This window comes from Cetorhinus maximus, chromosome 18, assembly GCF_964194155.1.
Source record: "Cetorhinus maximus chromosome 18, sCetMax3.hap1.1, whole genome shotgun sequence".
Taxonomy (NCBI): Eukaryota; Metazoa; Chordata; class Chondrichthyes; order Lamniformes; family Cetorhinidae; genus Cetorhinus; species Cetorhinus maximus.
In genome coordinates this window covers 53396830-53411558 of record NC_135896.1, presented here as the reverse complement: position 1 = coordinate 53411558, position 14729 = coordinate 53396830, and the positions used below count along the sequence as shown (strand labels likewise).

Sequence of the window (14729 nt, the reverse complement as noted above, 5' to 3'; positions counted from 1 at the left end):
GCAGGGAAATGGGGGTGATGGTTTTAAGGCAGCAGGCAGGTAAGAAGAACTGGGGGGGTTCCATCTTCAGGGGGCGACCCCCGAAAATAGAACCCCTCCTTCCTTCCCGCCCTTTGAAGAATTTTTTAAAAATCAAGCTGTCCACTCCTGCCTGACTGCCCACACCAACTATTTTATGGCATGGGTAGTGTACTATCGGGGTCAATTGGCTTGGTAGCAAGCCTAATTTACTCTTGACTACCTATTTAAATATGGCAGATGGGCTGCCGATTTTGGTGCCCATCCCTCTCTACTGTATTATGAGGGTGAGCTTAGGGGTGGGTGGGAAGGTGGTGCGGTAGGCACCCACCCTCTTTTACTGTTTCCCCCTGCCAAAAACATGCCCAGTGGGGGCAAGTAAAGTGCAGCCCTTGGTGTTCCGTACAATAGATTTCCAACTGGATCGATTACAGAATATTTTGGTAGTGTCAATATTATTGTATGCTTCTGAGATTAAAACAAAAGCACTGAATGCTATAATTCTGAAATAACAATTGTAAATGTTTGGAAATACACAGTTCCATCAGCATTTGAAATGAAAGACAGTTTAATGTTTCAGGTGGAGGCTCTTTGTCAGACTCATTCTGAAACCCGAAATATTAAGTTTTTCCTCTCACTTGTTGACAGACCTGTTGCGTATTTCCAACATTTTCTGTTCCTATTTAATTTATATGACTTTGTTTGGGATTTCAGTTTGTTAATAATTTCTGTTTGATAAAGTGCTAATATACTAACCTTTGAGCTCTGAGACCTGTGTTCAATCTAGCTGATTTATATGGAATATAGGCCTCTTTTCATAATAGAATTAGAATACAGAATGTATTTGGCCACTTTCAAACTGAAACACCAAAGGATGATTTTAAAAAAAGAACAGCAAATGTATTAAAAATAAATAAAACTTTAATAGGAAGCAACTTAATTTTCTATCTATATCATCATTTAAAACAACCTATGACACATGTCCTCTTATGACCTGTGTTATCTATATCTTATATGAGGGGTGTAATATTTGGTCATTTTCCTCTTAAATACTAACTTATTCTCATGTGATTTTCTTCCTGTCCCTCCTCCACCTCCATGATATAAGCATATAAAAGTATGCTTCTAAGGAAATGCCATACTTCTTCCCAAGAAGCCCTCAATACTGGTATGGAGCTGAAAATCTCCCAGCAATCTCACACTGACAGAGGCAGCAAGAATTGTTTCAAGGCCTATTTAGGCGGAATACCAGAAAGAAAAGTAAATTGTCTTTCTCAGGTGCAGAAACTCTATACACCCTTCAGACTCCAAAACTTCTCATTTCTGCCTGTTTTAGCTGATATGCACCTTATGACTTATCCCGAATGCTTTGCAAATGTAAAAACAGAAGACTGGGAGCCACAGTATCATGAGCCTTCAATAAAATCTATTTAAATGAGCTTACTGGTAATTCAAGCGAAAAGATCATGGGAAGGGTCAGAAAGTGCAAACAAATTTAGGAAATTTAGGTTGGGGTGAAAAGTTTTTCAAATTAAATGTTTGAATTATGCCAAAAGTGCTGTGCAAATTCTAGGTCCATCCCCTCCTGGGATGAAGGGGTTATGAGGAAAGGTTGGACAAGTCGGGCCTGTATTCATTGGAGTTTAGAAGAATAAGAGGTGATCTTATTGAAACATATAAGATCCTTAGGGGACTTGACAGGGTAGATGCTGAAAGGATGTTTCCCCTTGTGGGAGAGACTAGAACTAAGGGATACTGTTTAAAAATAAGGAGTCTTCTATTAAAGATGGAGATGAGGAGAAATGTTTTCTCTCAAAGGGTCATGAGTCTGTGGAATTCTCTTCCCCAGAGAGCAGTAGAGGCAGGGTCGATGAATATTTTTAAGGCAGAGTTAGACAGATTCTTGACTAACAAGGGAGTCAAAGGGCATGGGGGTAGGCAGGAAACTGGAGTTGAGGCTTCAATCAGATCAGCCATGATGTTATCAAAAGATGGAGCAGGCTGGAAGGGCTGAATGACCCATTTCTGCTCCTAATTCATAAGTATGTTCATGCAATGAGGGAAAATGAGTGCAGCTGAGGAACTGAGTGCATACCTGAGAGTTTGGTGAGTGGGGACAGAGCTGTCCCTATGATATGGTGAATTGGAGCAATCATCTTGGGCCCCGCGCTTTGTGGGGCCACACGCGAGGGTGACCTTTGAATGCATGCGACCTTTCAGTTCTGGTTTAGTTTGAAGGGGTAATTAATGCAAAGGAGCAGTCCTATTGTTATTTAGAATACAATGGCTAGCACTTTGTAGAGGCAGAGATAAAATGAGAAAATATACCCTGGGTACGGAGAAAAGGCAGAAAAAAAAGAGAAGAAACGGTTAAGACCCCGAAAGGTTCACTGGAAAAGTTCAAGGTTTTTAAAAGTGTTTCAGCTAGTGAGGAAATTGCTGAATTAATGCACCCCAGCGAATGTACCACCACGGCTGAGGAAGAATACATTAGCGCAAAATGTACACAGTTTGATGAAATAGCCAATACTTCCGACGCTATTTCCACTAAGGAAGAAATGGATGATCCAGCAAATTGGCCAGATTTATTCGGCAACAAGACAATAGACAATTTAGTGGAGAGAGGGCCTGTGACAATAACTTGTAGTGACTATGTCTTTCCAAAGAATGATGAGAATCAAAACTTTTCAGAAAACTTGTATACATGGAGGAAGCCAAGTGGAGAAAGGGTTGAAAGAAATTGCCTGGTGTACTTGAAGAAAGCTGACACCGCTTTTTGCTTCTGCTGCAAATTGTACGGCTCAAACACTAGAAAATTAGTAAAGGAAGGCTGCAGTGATTGGATGCATCTCAATGATAGATTGCAATCTTACAAATTATCTAAGGAGCATATTCAAAAAGCAACGAAATAGATTGAAATAAAGCTAAAATTCTCTGCAATGAAGACAATAAATGAGTACACACAAAGAGAAATAAACAAGAAGAAGAAACATTGGCAATCACTGTTGACATGTACTATAGCAGTTGTGCAGTACCTAGCTGAGCTTAACTCAGCATTTCGTAGAACAAATGCAATACTTTATGAACATAATAATGGCAACTTTCTGGGATTAATTGAGATGATAGCTAAATTCGATCCTATGATGCAAGAAAAATCCCAACATCAAAAATGAAGAACTCCATGACCACTGTCTTGGATCTTGTATTCAAAATGAGCTAATCTCGATGATGGCATTAAAGGTGAAGAAAAACATACAAGCGTACGAATTAGGAGCAGGAGTAGGCCACTCGGCCCCTCGAGCCTGCTCCGCTATTCAATAAGGTCATGGCTGATCTGAATGTAACCTCAACCCCACATTCCTGCCACCCTGATAACCTTTCATCCCGCCTTAAAAATATTCAAAGACTCTGCTTCCACCACCTTTTGAGAAAGAGAGTCCCAAAGACTCTCAACCCTCTGAGAGAAAAAGTTTCTCCTCATCTCTGCCTTAAATGAGCGACCCCTTATTTTTAAACAGTGACCCCTAGTTCTAGATTCTCCCACAAGTGGAAACATCCTCTCCACATCCATCCTTTCAAGACCCCTCAGGATCTTCTAAGTTGCAGTGTATACAAGCCTAACCTGCCTAGCATTTCCCCATAAGGCAACCCACCCATTCTGGTATTAGTCTAGTAAACCTTCTCTGAACTGCTTCTAATGCATTTACACCTTCTTTAAATAAGGAGACCAGTACTGTACACAATACTCCAGATATGGTCTCACCAATGCCCTGTACAACTGAAGTATAGCCTCCCTGTTTTTGTAATCAATACCCCTCACAATAAATGATAACACTCTATTAGCTTTCCTAATTACCTGCTGTACCTGCATACTAACCTTTTGTGATACATGCACGAGGACACCCAGATCCTTCTGAATCTCAGAGCTCTGCAATCTCTCACCATTTAGATAATAAGCTTCTTTTTATTCTTCCTGCCAAAATGAACGGTTTCATATTTGCCCACATTATACTCCATTTGCCAGATCTTTGCCCACACACTTAACCTATCTATGTCACTTTGTAGCCTCCTTATGTCCTCTTCATGATTTATTTTCTCACCTATCTTTGTGCCATCGTAAATTTAGCAACCATTCCTTCAGCCCCTTCATCCAAGTCATTTATATAAATTGCAACAAGTTGAGGCCCCAGCACGGATCCCTGTGGCACACCATCCGTCACATCCTCCCAACCAGAAAAAGACCTATTTATGCCAACTCTCTGCTTCCTGTTCTATCCATGCCAATATGTTACCCCCTAAACCATGAGCTTTTATTTTCTGTAATAACCTTTGATGTAGCACTTCATCAAATACTTCTGGAAATCTAAGTACAGTACATCCACCAGTTCCCCTTTATCCACAGCACATATGACTCCTTCAATGAACTCCAATAAATTAGCTAAACATGATTTCCCCTTTACTCTGTTGACTGTGCCTGATTGCCTTGAATTTTTCTAAATGCCCTGCTAAAACATCTTTAATATTACCTTCTAACGTTTTCCCTATGACAGATGTTAGGCTAACTGGTCTAAAGTTTCCTGCTTTCTGTCTCCCTCCCTTTTTGAATAAAGGAGTTATATTTGTTATTTTTCAATCTAATGTAACCTTCCCTGAATTGTGGGAATTTTGGAAAATTAAGACTGTGCATCAACTGTCTCACTAGCCACTTCTTTCAAGACCTTAGGGTGAAGTCCATCCAGACCTGGAGATCTGTCAGCCCGCAGCTGCGACAATTTTCTCAATACCACTTCCCTGGTGATTGTAATTTTCCCGAGTTCCTCCCTCCCTTCCATTTCCTGATTTACAGCTATTCCTGGGAAGTTACCTGTGTCCTCTATAGTGAAGACCGAAGCAAAATACCTGTTTAATTCATCCACCATCTCCCTACTTTCCATTATCAATTCCCCAGTCTCACTCTCTATAAGACCAATGCTCACTTTGTTAACTCTTATTTAAATATCTATAGAAACTCTAACTATCTGTCTTTATGTTATGAGCTAGCTTTCTCTCATACTCCAGCTTTTCCCTCCTTATCAATCTTTTTTGTCATTCTTTGCTGTTCTTTATGTTCTTTCCAATCTCCTGACCTGCCAGCCCTCTTTACATAATTATATGCTTTTTCTTTAAGTTTGATACGGTCTTTAACTTTTTTAGTTAACCACAGATGGTGGGCCCTCCCCTCAGAATTTTTCTTGCTCATTGGTATGTATCTATTCTGTGTATTCTGATATATCCCTTTAAATGTCTGCCACTGAACCTCTATTGACCTGTCCCTTATCTTCATTTGTCAGTTCACTTTAGCTAGCTCTGCTTTCATGCCCTCATAATTCTTATTTAAGTTTAAAATACTAGTCTTGGATGCATGCATTTCTCCCTCAAAATGAATGTAAAATTCAACCATATTATGATCACTGCTACCGAGGAGTGCCTTCACTAGGAGGTCATCAATTAATCCTACCTCGTTGCTCAATACCAGGTCTAGTATAGCCTGCCCTCTGGTTGGCTCCAGAGCATGCTGTTCAAAGACACTATCCTGAAAACATTCGATGAACTCCTCATCTACGCTACTTTTGCCCATCTGATTTTTCCAGCCTATATGTAGATTAAAATCCCCCACAATTATTGCTGTACCTTTCTAACAAGCTCCCATTGTCTCTTCTTTTATACTCTGTCCTATTTTGTAGTTACAATTAGGGGGTCTGTACACCACTCCCACAAGCGACTTCTTGCCTACATCGTTCCTCATCTGAACCCAAACCGCTTCTACATCCTGGTTTCCTGAACTTAGGTCATCCCACTCTAATGTGCTAATATCGTCATTAATTAACAGAGCCACCCCTCCACCTTTTCCTGACTTCCTGTCCTTCCTAAATGTCACATACCTTCAACATTCAGGTCCCAATCTATGTTATCCTGTAGCCATATCACTGTAATGACTATCAGATCGTACTTATTTATTTCTACTTGCACTATCAGTTCATCTGTTTTGTTTCGAATGCTACGTGCGTTTAGAAACAGAGCCTTTAGCTTTGTCCTTTATTGAAAAGGCGAGGTCTGCAAAATACTTTGCAGTTATTCTTGACTGTGCTCCTGATCTGAGTCACCAATAGCAAATGTCCCTTGTGCCTCGTTATGTTGACATGACTTCTGAAGAAGTGAAGGTAAGGGAGAGTTTTATTGACTTTCTTCCGGTTCAAGATAAAAGCAAACAAGGACTGTCAGATTGTCTCATGGCTGCGCTGGATGGACTTGGCCTCCATATTACTGATTGTTGGGGCAGGAATACGACAAAAGGGTAAAAAAAAGAAGGGCCAGAAACAAGGCATACAGGTGAGCACCCTTCAACTCAACCTGCAAGGCTTTTTCACCCCATGCAACAACTTAAATCTGGTATTGGGAGAAATGGCAAAGCGTAGTTCTGAAGCCATGATATTTTTTGGAGCTGTACAGCAAATTTACAATATATTAGCAGCTTCAACTAATAGATGGCAAATACTGAGAGCGAATGCTCCCTCTCTAACTCCAAATAGTTGTCAGACACTAATTGGAAGTGTCGAGTAGAGAGTGTAAAAGCAATCTGTTACCAGACAAGTGTTATCAGGGCTGCCTTGCTTAAAGTTGCTGAAGAATGCAATGGCTCAAAAGTTAAAAGTGAGGCTGAGTCCTTGGTCAACTACAAACTCAAAATTTTGAATTTCTGTTTTCAACGGTTGTGTGGTACGACTTCATGTTCACCGTAAACACTGTGAACAAGACACTTAAATCCAGGGAAATGCAGCTTGATGTGGCATCATACATATCAAAGGACTCATTGACTTTATGCGAAAATACAAGAACACGGAATTTACCTCAGTCATGAACACAGCAACAGAAATAGCAGCTGAAATGGTTGTTGAACCTAAATTCAGAGAACGTGTGAAACGAAAAAGAGGTGAGGAGGAGCTGGAGAATTCGCCCATGAAAGTATTTGAAACTCATTACGTTCTGGTCATTGTGGATAAGGCTCTCATGTCACTGACCACAATTTGAACAAATGCATGTATACGCCAACAATTTCAGTTTTCTGTATGTTGTGAAGAAATTCAGAGAAATGATAAAAGATGGCATAAGAAAGCGGTGCATGGAATTGGGCATTGCATTGTCTGACAAAGAATCTCACGATATCAATGGTGCAGATCTTCTCTCAGACCTTTGGGTGCTACGAGAATTCATCCCTAAAGGAACAAGTACTACACTTCAAGCCCTTCAGTTTCTTAAAACACTCGACAGTTCCTCCTCAAACGCAGCAATAGCATACAGGATTTTGCTGACAATCCCAGTCACTGTGGTTTCAGGGAAGCAAAGCTTTTCCAGATTAACAATGATAACGAACTACCTGATGACAACTATATGTCTCAAGATAGGCTCTGTGGACTGGCAATTCTGTCCATTGAGAAGGAAGTAGCATCTAACCTGGATCACCACGATCTGACAGCAGAGTTTGCTGCAAGAAAGTCTAGGAAGGTGGATTTAAGAATGTAGGTTGCGCGACATTGATCGTGATCGGTGAGGTTTTTTAAAAATTAGATGGACTTCTTAATTATAATGAAGTTCAATATAATATAATTACATTACGTTGTAATTATACAGCTGGGTGCTATCAATATTTAACCTGCAGGCTGCAGCTGCCCTTGACATTCATTGTTACCAAATTTCACTTGTATAAAAATGTTACGGGGGCCCTGCACAGTGTGAATTGCCTGGGGTTGTGAGTGGGGGAGTTTGGTGAGGGGGTTGGGGAAGGAGGTGTTTCTTTTTACTTTTTCTACCTTTCTCACCTTGTAAGATTTCGTTCTTATTCTACTACAGGGAAAGGAGCTAGCTGTTTGGTGAGAATCTGGTAAGCAGTTAAGGTCTGCTCCAGTCCTAAGGTTTAAAATAGTACACAAACTAGTGGTGAAGTTAATAAAATATATTTAGAAAAAACATCGATAAGTGAATAATAGAATTAAGCAATTAATTAAAACACATTAAGAATGGCAGGACAGGTGATGTGACAAGGTTGCAGCATGTGGGAGCCCCAGAGCAAACACACCTGCAGTAAATGTTTGCACTCAAGGAGCTTCGGCTCAGAGTCATTGAGCTGGAGGCTGAGCTGCAGATACTGTGACACATCAGGGAGGGAAAAGTTACCTGGATGCTTTGAACCAGGAGGCAGTCACACCACTTATCTTCTGATTTGGTCAGGGACAGGAGAGTGTGACTGCAACTGAGGTAGGTAAAGGAACCCAGAGGACAGGAGTGCAGGAATGTCAGCCTCTTCAGTTGTCCAATAGGTTTGGGTTCTCTCGGCTTGTTTGGATGAGAGTGGGGTCTGCAGGCTGGATAAACAAACTGACCATGGCACCATGGTACAGAAAGCGATTCAAGTGGGTGGAGCAAAAAGAAGTGTGGTAGTAGGGGACAGTATAGTGAGGGCAATTGTTCTCCTCAGCAAAGAGTGAGAGTCCACACAGCTGCGCTGCCTGCCTGGTGCCTGGGTTCGGGACATCTGCTCAATGCTGGAGCGGGAAGGGGAGGATCTGGTTGTCATGGTCCATGTAGGTACCAATGACATAGGTAAAACTAGGAAAGAGGTTCGACATAGAGAGTATGAGGAGCTAGGCACTAAATTAAAAAACAGAACCTCAAAGGTTATAATCTCTGGATTTTAACCTGAGCCATGTGCAAATTCGCATAGGGTGCATAAAATTAAAGAGATGAATACGTGGCTCAAAGGCTGGTGTGGGAGAAGTGGATTCCGGTTTGTGGGGCACCGGCACCAGTACTGGGGAATATGGGGCTGTACTGTTGGGACGTTTAAGACCCGAACCATGCTGGGACCAGTGTTCTTCTGAACTGCATAACTAGGGAAGTAGAGGGGGTTTTAAACTAAATAGTAAGACCAAGGGATCAAATGTGGAAAGATTTGGTACATCAAAGAGTAGAGACAAGGTAAGAGAGGAACGTATTAATATGGGAAATGTTAAACAGACCGTGACAGGAACGGACGGAGACCATATGTCTAAGAGTAAATCAACAGATAAGGCTAGAGGTTTCAAAAATAATAAAAGGACAAAACTTAAGGCTCCACATCTGAACACATTTAGCATTCAAAACAAAACAGATGAACTGATAGTGCAAATAGAGATTAATAAGTAAGATCTAATAGCCAATACAGAGATATGGCTGCAGGATGGCATAGATTGAGATCTGAATATTGAAGGGTATATGAATTTTAGGAAGGATAGAGAGTTAGGAAAAGGTGTAGGGGTGGTTCTGTTAATTAAAGATGATATCAGCCCAATAGAGAGGGATGACCTAAGTTCAGGAAACCAGGATATAGAAGCAATTTGGGTAGAGATGAGGAATAATAAAGGCAAGAAGTCACTTGTGGGAGTGGTGTACAGGCCCCCTAAAAGTAAGCGCATGGTAGGACAGGGTATCAAAAAAGAAATACTGGGAGCTTCTCAGAAAGGGAGGGTGATTATTATGGGGGATTTTAATCTATGTATAGATTGAAATAATCAGATGGGCAAAAGTAGGGTAGATAACGAATTCATAGAATGTTTTTGGGATAATTTCTTAGATCAGCACATTCTGGAGCGAACCAGGGACCAGGCTATACTAGACCAGGTATTGCGCAATGAGATAGGATTACTCAATGAATCATAGTGAAGGCGCCCCTAGGTAGCAGCGATCAGAATATAATTGAACATTACATTCAGTTTGAGGGAGAGAAGAGGGGGTCAAAGACTAGTATTTTAAACTTAAATAAGGACAATGATGAGGTCATGAAAGCAGAGCTGGCAAAAGTAAACTGGCAATTTAGGTTAAGGGATAGGTCAATACAGACACAGTGGCAGACATTTAAGGGGATATTTCAGAATAGATACATTCCAAAAAGAAAGAAAAATTCCAAGGGGAGAACCCACCATCTGTGGTTAACTAAAAATGTTAAAGATAGTGCGCAGAATTTTATGGCTGACGCGTGGGTGGCGGAGCCCGCACGTCAGCGCTTAAAATGTCGCGCGAGTGTCCCGACATCAGCGCGCGGCATCACGATATTGAGGTGGGCGTGCTATGAAGCATGATGCGCGCCCGCCATTAATTAAAGGCCTTGTTAAGGCCCTTAACTCGGCAACTGAAGCCGATTTTGAGCAGCCCGTGCGATCTTCACCTCGGCGCATGGGCGCAACGGGCAGGCGGGTAACTGATTTTTTAACAAAACTCATCCACGGGCGGGATATGCGGGCTCAGAGGGGTTGTTAATGTTTTTTCTGAAGTATTTAATGCAGAAAGTGTTTTAAACTTGCCTGTCTGATTGTTAGCAGTTCAGATCGATTTCCAATAGCTTTCTCTGTACTTTGAAGCTTCAGCTCAGCAGTCTGCAGACAGTAATCTTTATCAGGCCTACAGCTTTCTGGAGGCCTCCATTTAGCCTGGGTATGGGTTCTGACATCTCCAGTGGAGGCAGCTCCCCTGAGGAGCAAGGGAGGGATAGAATAAGGGGGAGGCCAGGAGTGGACAATCCGCCTCCAGGGGAGCCACCTTTGGGAGACCAGGCGCAGGCACAAGGGGCGCAAGGCCAAGAGGTTGTCCACGGTGGAAGGGGCCACAGAAGACGCCACTATCATGCTGCCAGGGTGTACAGGGGCAAAGCAGCTACCTCAGTATGACTGAGGTGCAGTGCCAAAGGAGGCTCCGACAGTCAAGGGAAACAGTCAACTATATCTGTCAGATGATTGACCCTGAGATCTCCCCTAACTGTGTGGGCAGACACCCCATGCCAGCAGCTCTGAAGGCCACAGCTGCCCTCCACTTCTATGCATCTGGCTCCTTCCAGGGCTCGGTGGGTGATCTTTGCGGTGTCTCCCAATCAGTTGTCAACACTTGTGTCAAGCAGGTTACAGATGCCCTGTTCAGATAGGCATTGACCTTCCTCTACTTCCGCCGTTACCAGGCAAGTCAGACACAGCGAACTAGAGGCTTTGCGGCCATTGCTGGCTTCCCCCGCGTCCAGGGTGCAATAGACTACACACATGTGGCCATCAAGGCGCCAGCAGGTGAGCCTGGTGCCTTCGTCAACAGGAAGGGCTTCCACTCCATGAACGTGCAGATAGTGTGTGATCACAGGATGCTGATTCTACAAGTTTGTGCAAGGTACCCAGGCAGCTCCCGCGACGCCTACATCCTCAGACACTCCTAGGTGCCAGCGCTCTTCAGTGCTCTGGCTCGGCTGGATGGTTGACTGGTGGGTGATAAGGGCTATCCCCTCAGAAAGTGGCTCATGACGCCTCTCCGCCATCCAAGAACAGAAGCTGAGGAGCACTAGAATAGGAGCCGTGGCAACACAAGGGCTGTGGTGGAGAGAGCCATCGGCCTTCTCAAGATGCGCTTCCGTTGCCTGGACTGCTCAGGAGGCGCACTTCAGTACCCCCCAGATCGCGTCTCTCTGATAGTGGTAGCATGCTGTGCTCTGCACAATCTTGCACTGGAAAGGGGGGATGCAGTTGACGATGAAGACCTTGACACAGCGGATGAGGCTGCACATGATGAATCCAGCAGTGGCTCAGAGAATGAGGAAGCACAGGGCAATGATGAGGGGCAGCATGCCGACCCGCTACTACACCAAGGAGGCAGAGACACCCGGGACAATTTAATCCAACGAACCTTCAGCTAGCTCCACACACATGGATCTGCAGGACCAACATTGCCTGGCGCTTCCACACGTGTAACTTAGGTGCTACATCTTTGACCTCATCAGCTGCAACTAAAGGCTTAGTACAGAAACATCAATGTCCACTCAAACACTCATGAGATGTCTGTGAAACATACAACTGCAGCACAAACGAAACACCCTCAGCCATGGTCAGAAAAGTGGACTTTATTCCCACCAAAATAAAGCACAAACGTCGCTCAGACGTACAAAATGATATATTCCCTAATCTAGGGCCAACACAAAATTACCAGTGACAAACCCATGGAGTGCCTAACGTGCCTTATGCTTACGTTTGCGGGTGCTACATCTGGGTGCCGTCCCATCGCTCGGAGTGGCTTGTGAGACAGCCTGCTGACTCTGCTGTCCTGTTGGCCTCGATGACCTTGGTGGCCGTCCTCTGGACTGTGAAGACTGTGATGGCCCCGCCTGGGAGGGAGTGGCCAGTTCCAGAACTGGCACCTCCCCGGTTGTTGCAGCCTCAACAGATGTAACGGTCACTGGCAGAGGGGCGGAGGAGCTGCTGCCCTCATCCGGAGCACCCTGAGAGGAGCTCTCAGTTTTTGTCTGCAGAACAGAGAAGAGCATTTATTGGGGCTGATCGCTCATGTACTCTGCACGCGCACGCCACACCCCAACCACAGTGGCCCATCTGAGCCCTCCAGCGGCTCCTGTCCACACTACTGGTGATCAGTCCCCAGAAGATAGTACGGCTGGTCCCAACCCCCTCCCCCAACAGCCACCTTGGACACATACGGCGTCCATCACTTTGAATAACACACGGGTCTTAGCGCCCATGGCAAGGAGGCGCAACAAGGTGCGGCACGAGGCCAGCAGATGGCTCTTAGTCACAACACCTTTAGGCTCCCCTTCCACCATCTCATCACCATCATTACGACATGTTGGAGTTCTGAGTATGTGTCTAGCTGCCTCCCCTGCAGGTTGCCCCCAGACTACTCCAATGCGACAAACACCAACATATGCTGCAGGGAGAACCCATCTTCTCCTCAACCACCAAGGCTAATGTAAGCATAGTCACTATTTGTTTGCCCATCCAGCGTGCGCCAATTGCCCAATGCATACACGACACTAAGATGTTGCGGGGGGTGGAGGGGGCCTCAAAAGCTAAGGCTACCTGCTGGGTCCAATGGCCAAGGCTGACATGGTTTTCACCCTTCCAGAGCGCAGCAAATCATTGAAGCGCTTGTGGCACTGGGTTCCTGTGCGCCACACAGCATCATGAGAGCTAACAGCCTCCGCCATCTCCTGCCACGCCTGCCTGGTGACATAGGGGGCCCTCCTCCTTCCATCCTCCGGAAACGATGGTTGGACACCTCTTGGAGGAGGACTGCAAGGCAGGCATCTGAGAACTGAGGGGCACAGTGGCCCCCCGCTGGCCTATCCTGTAGCCTGCCCCCCTCCTCCTCTGCCCTCAAATCTTGTGCTGCCCTTTGACTGGCCATGGTGAACAGCCTAAAGGAGGCTGCCTGGCTGCTCTTTATACAGTCTGCCAGTTCCCCATTGGAACCAGTGGTCTGAACACGCCCACCGACAATTTAATTTTCCCGATGTACATGGGAGTCGCAACCCCACTGGGCAGGCCTTAATTGGCCCGCCTGCGCAAAATGGCGGCGTGGCTCATTTCGGCGGCGGCGATCAGCTGCCCGCCCGCTGCCGAGTCGGTTGGGCCTGCCCGCCTGTCAAGCGCAAAATTCAGCCCAGTATCATACTTAAAGTATCTAATTGTGTAAAGATGGGTGGCAGGTCAGAAGATTGGGCAGAATATAAAGAACAACAAAGAATGACTAAAAGGTTAATAAAGAGGGAAAATTTAGAGCATGAGAGAAAGCTAACTAGAAATATAAAGACAGATAATAAGAGTTTCTGTAGGTATTTAAAAAGAAAATAATTAACAAAGTGAGTGTTGGTCCTATGGAAAGTGAGTCTGGGGAGTTAATACTGGAAAATAAGGAGGTGGAAGATGAATTGAACAGGTATTTTGCATCGGTCTTCACTATAGAAGAGACAAACAACATCCCGGAAATGGCTGTAAGTCAGGAATTGGAAGGGAGGGTGGAACTCAAATAATCACCAGGGAAGTGGTATTTAGCAAATTGTTGGAACAGTGGGACCATGGTTCCTGATGGATTTCATCCTAGGGTTTTAAAATAAGTGGCTCGTGAGATAGTTGATGCGTTGATTTTAATTTTCCAAAATTCCCTAGGTTTGGCGAAGGTTCCATTAGATTGGAAAATAACTGATGTTACTCCATTATTCAAAAAGGCAGGGAGACAGGAAGCAAGAAACTACAGGCTAGTTAGCTTAGCATCTGTCATGGAGAAAATGTTCGAAGCTATTATTAAATACATTATAACAGGGCACTTAAATAAATTCAAGGTAAACAGGCAGAGTCAACATAGTTCTGTGAAAGGGAAGTCATGTTTAACAAATTTATTTGAGTTCTTTGAAGAAGTAACAGGGGCTGTGGCTAAAGGGGATCGGGTGGATGTACTGTACTTAGTTTTCCAGATGGCATTTAATAAGGTGACTCATCAAAGGTTATTGCAGGAAAATAACTCTTGGTGTGGGGGGTAACATATTGGTATGGATAAAAGATTGGCTAACAGAAAACAAAGAGTAGGCATAAATGGGTTATTTTCTGGATGTGATGAGTGGTGTGCCACAGGTTAGTGCTGGGGTCTCAACTCTTTACAATTTATGTAAATGATTTGGATGAAGGGTCCAAAGGTATGGTTGCTAAATTTGCTGATGACACAAAGATAGAAAGGAAAGTAAGTTGTGAAGAGGACATAGGGAGGCTACAACAGTATATAGATAGGTTAGGTAAGTGGGCAAAAACCTGGCAAATGGAATATAACAGAAAATGTGAAGGTATCTATTTTGGAAGGAAAAATAAAAAAGTAGCATACTATCT

The 14729-nt window shown here is 44.0% G+C and overlaps 1 protein-coding gene across 1 annotated transcript in view; it reads left to right on the top strand.

Moving 5' to 3' along the window:
- Positions 1–14729, top strand: part of ccdc175 (coiled-coil domain containing 175) — a 122696-nt gene that overhangs the window by 47598 nt on the left and 60369 nt on the right. The gene's annotated exons all lie outside the window — the stretch shown is intronic.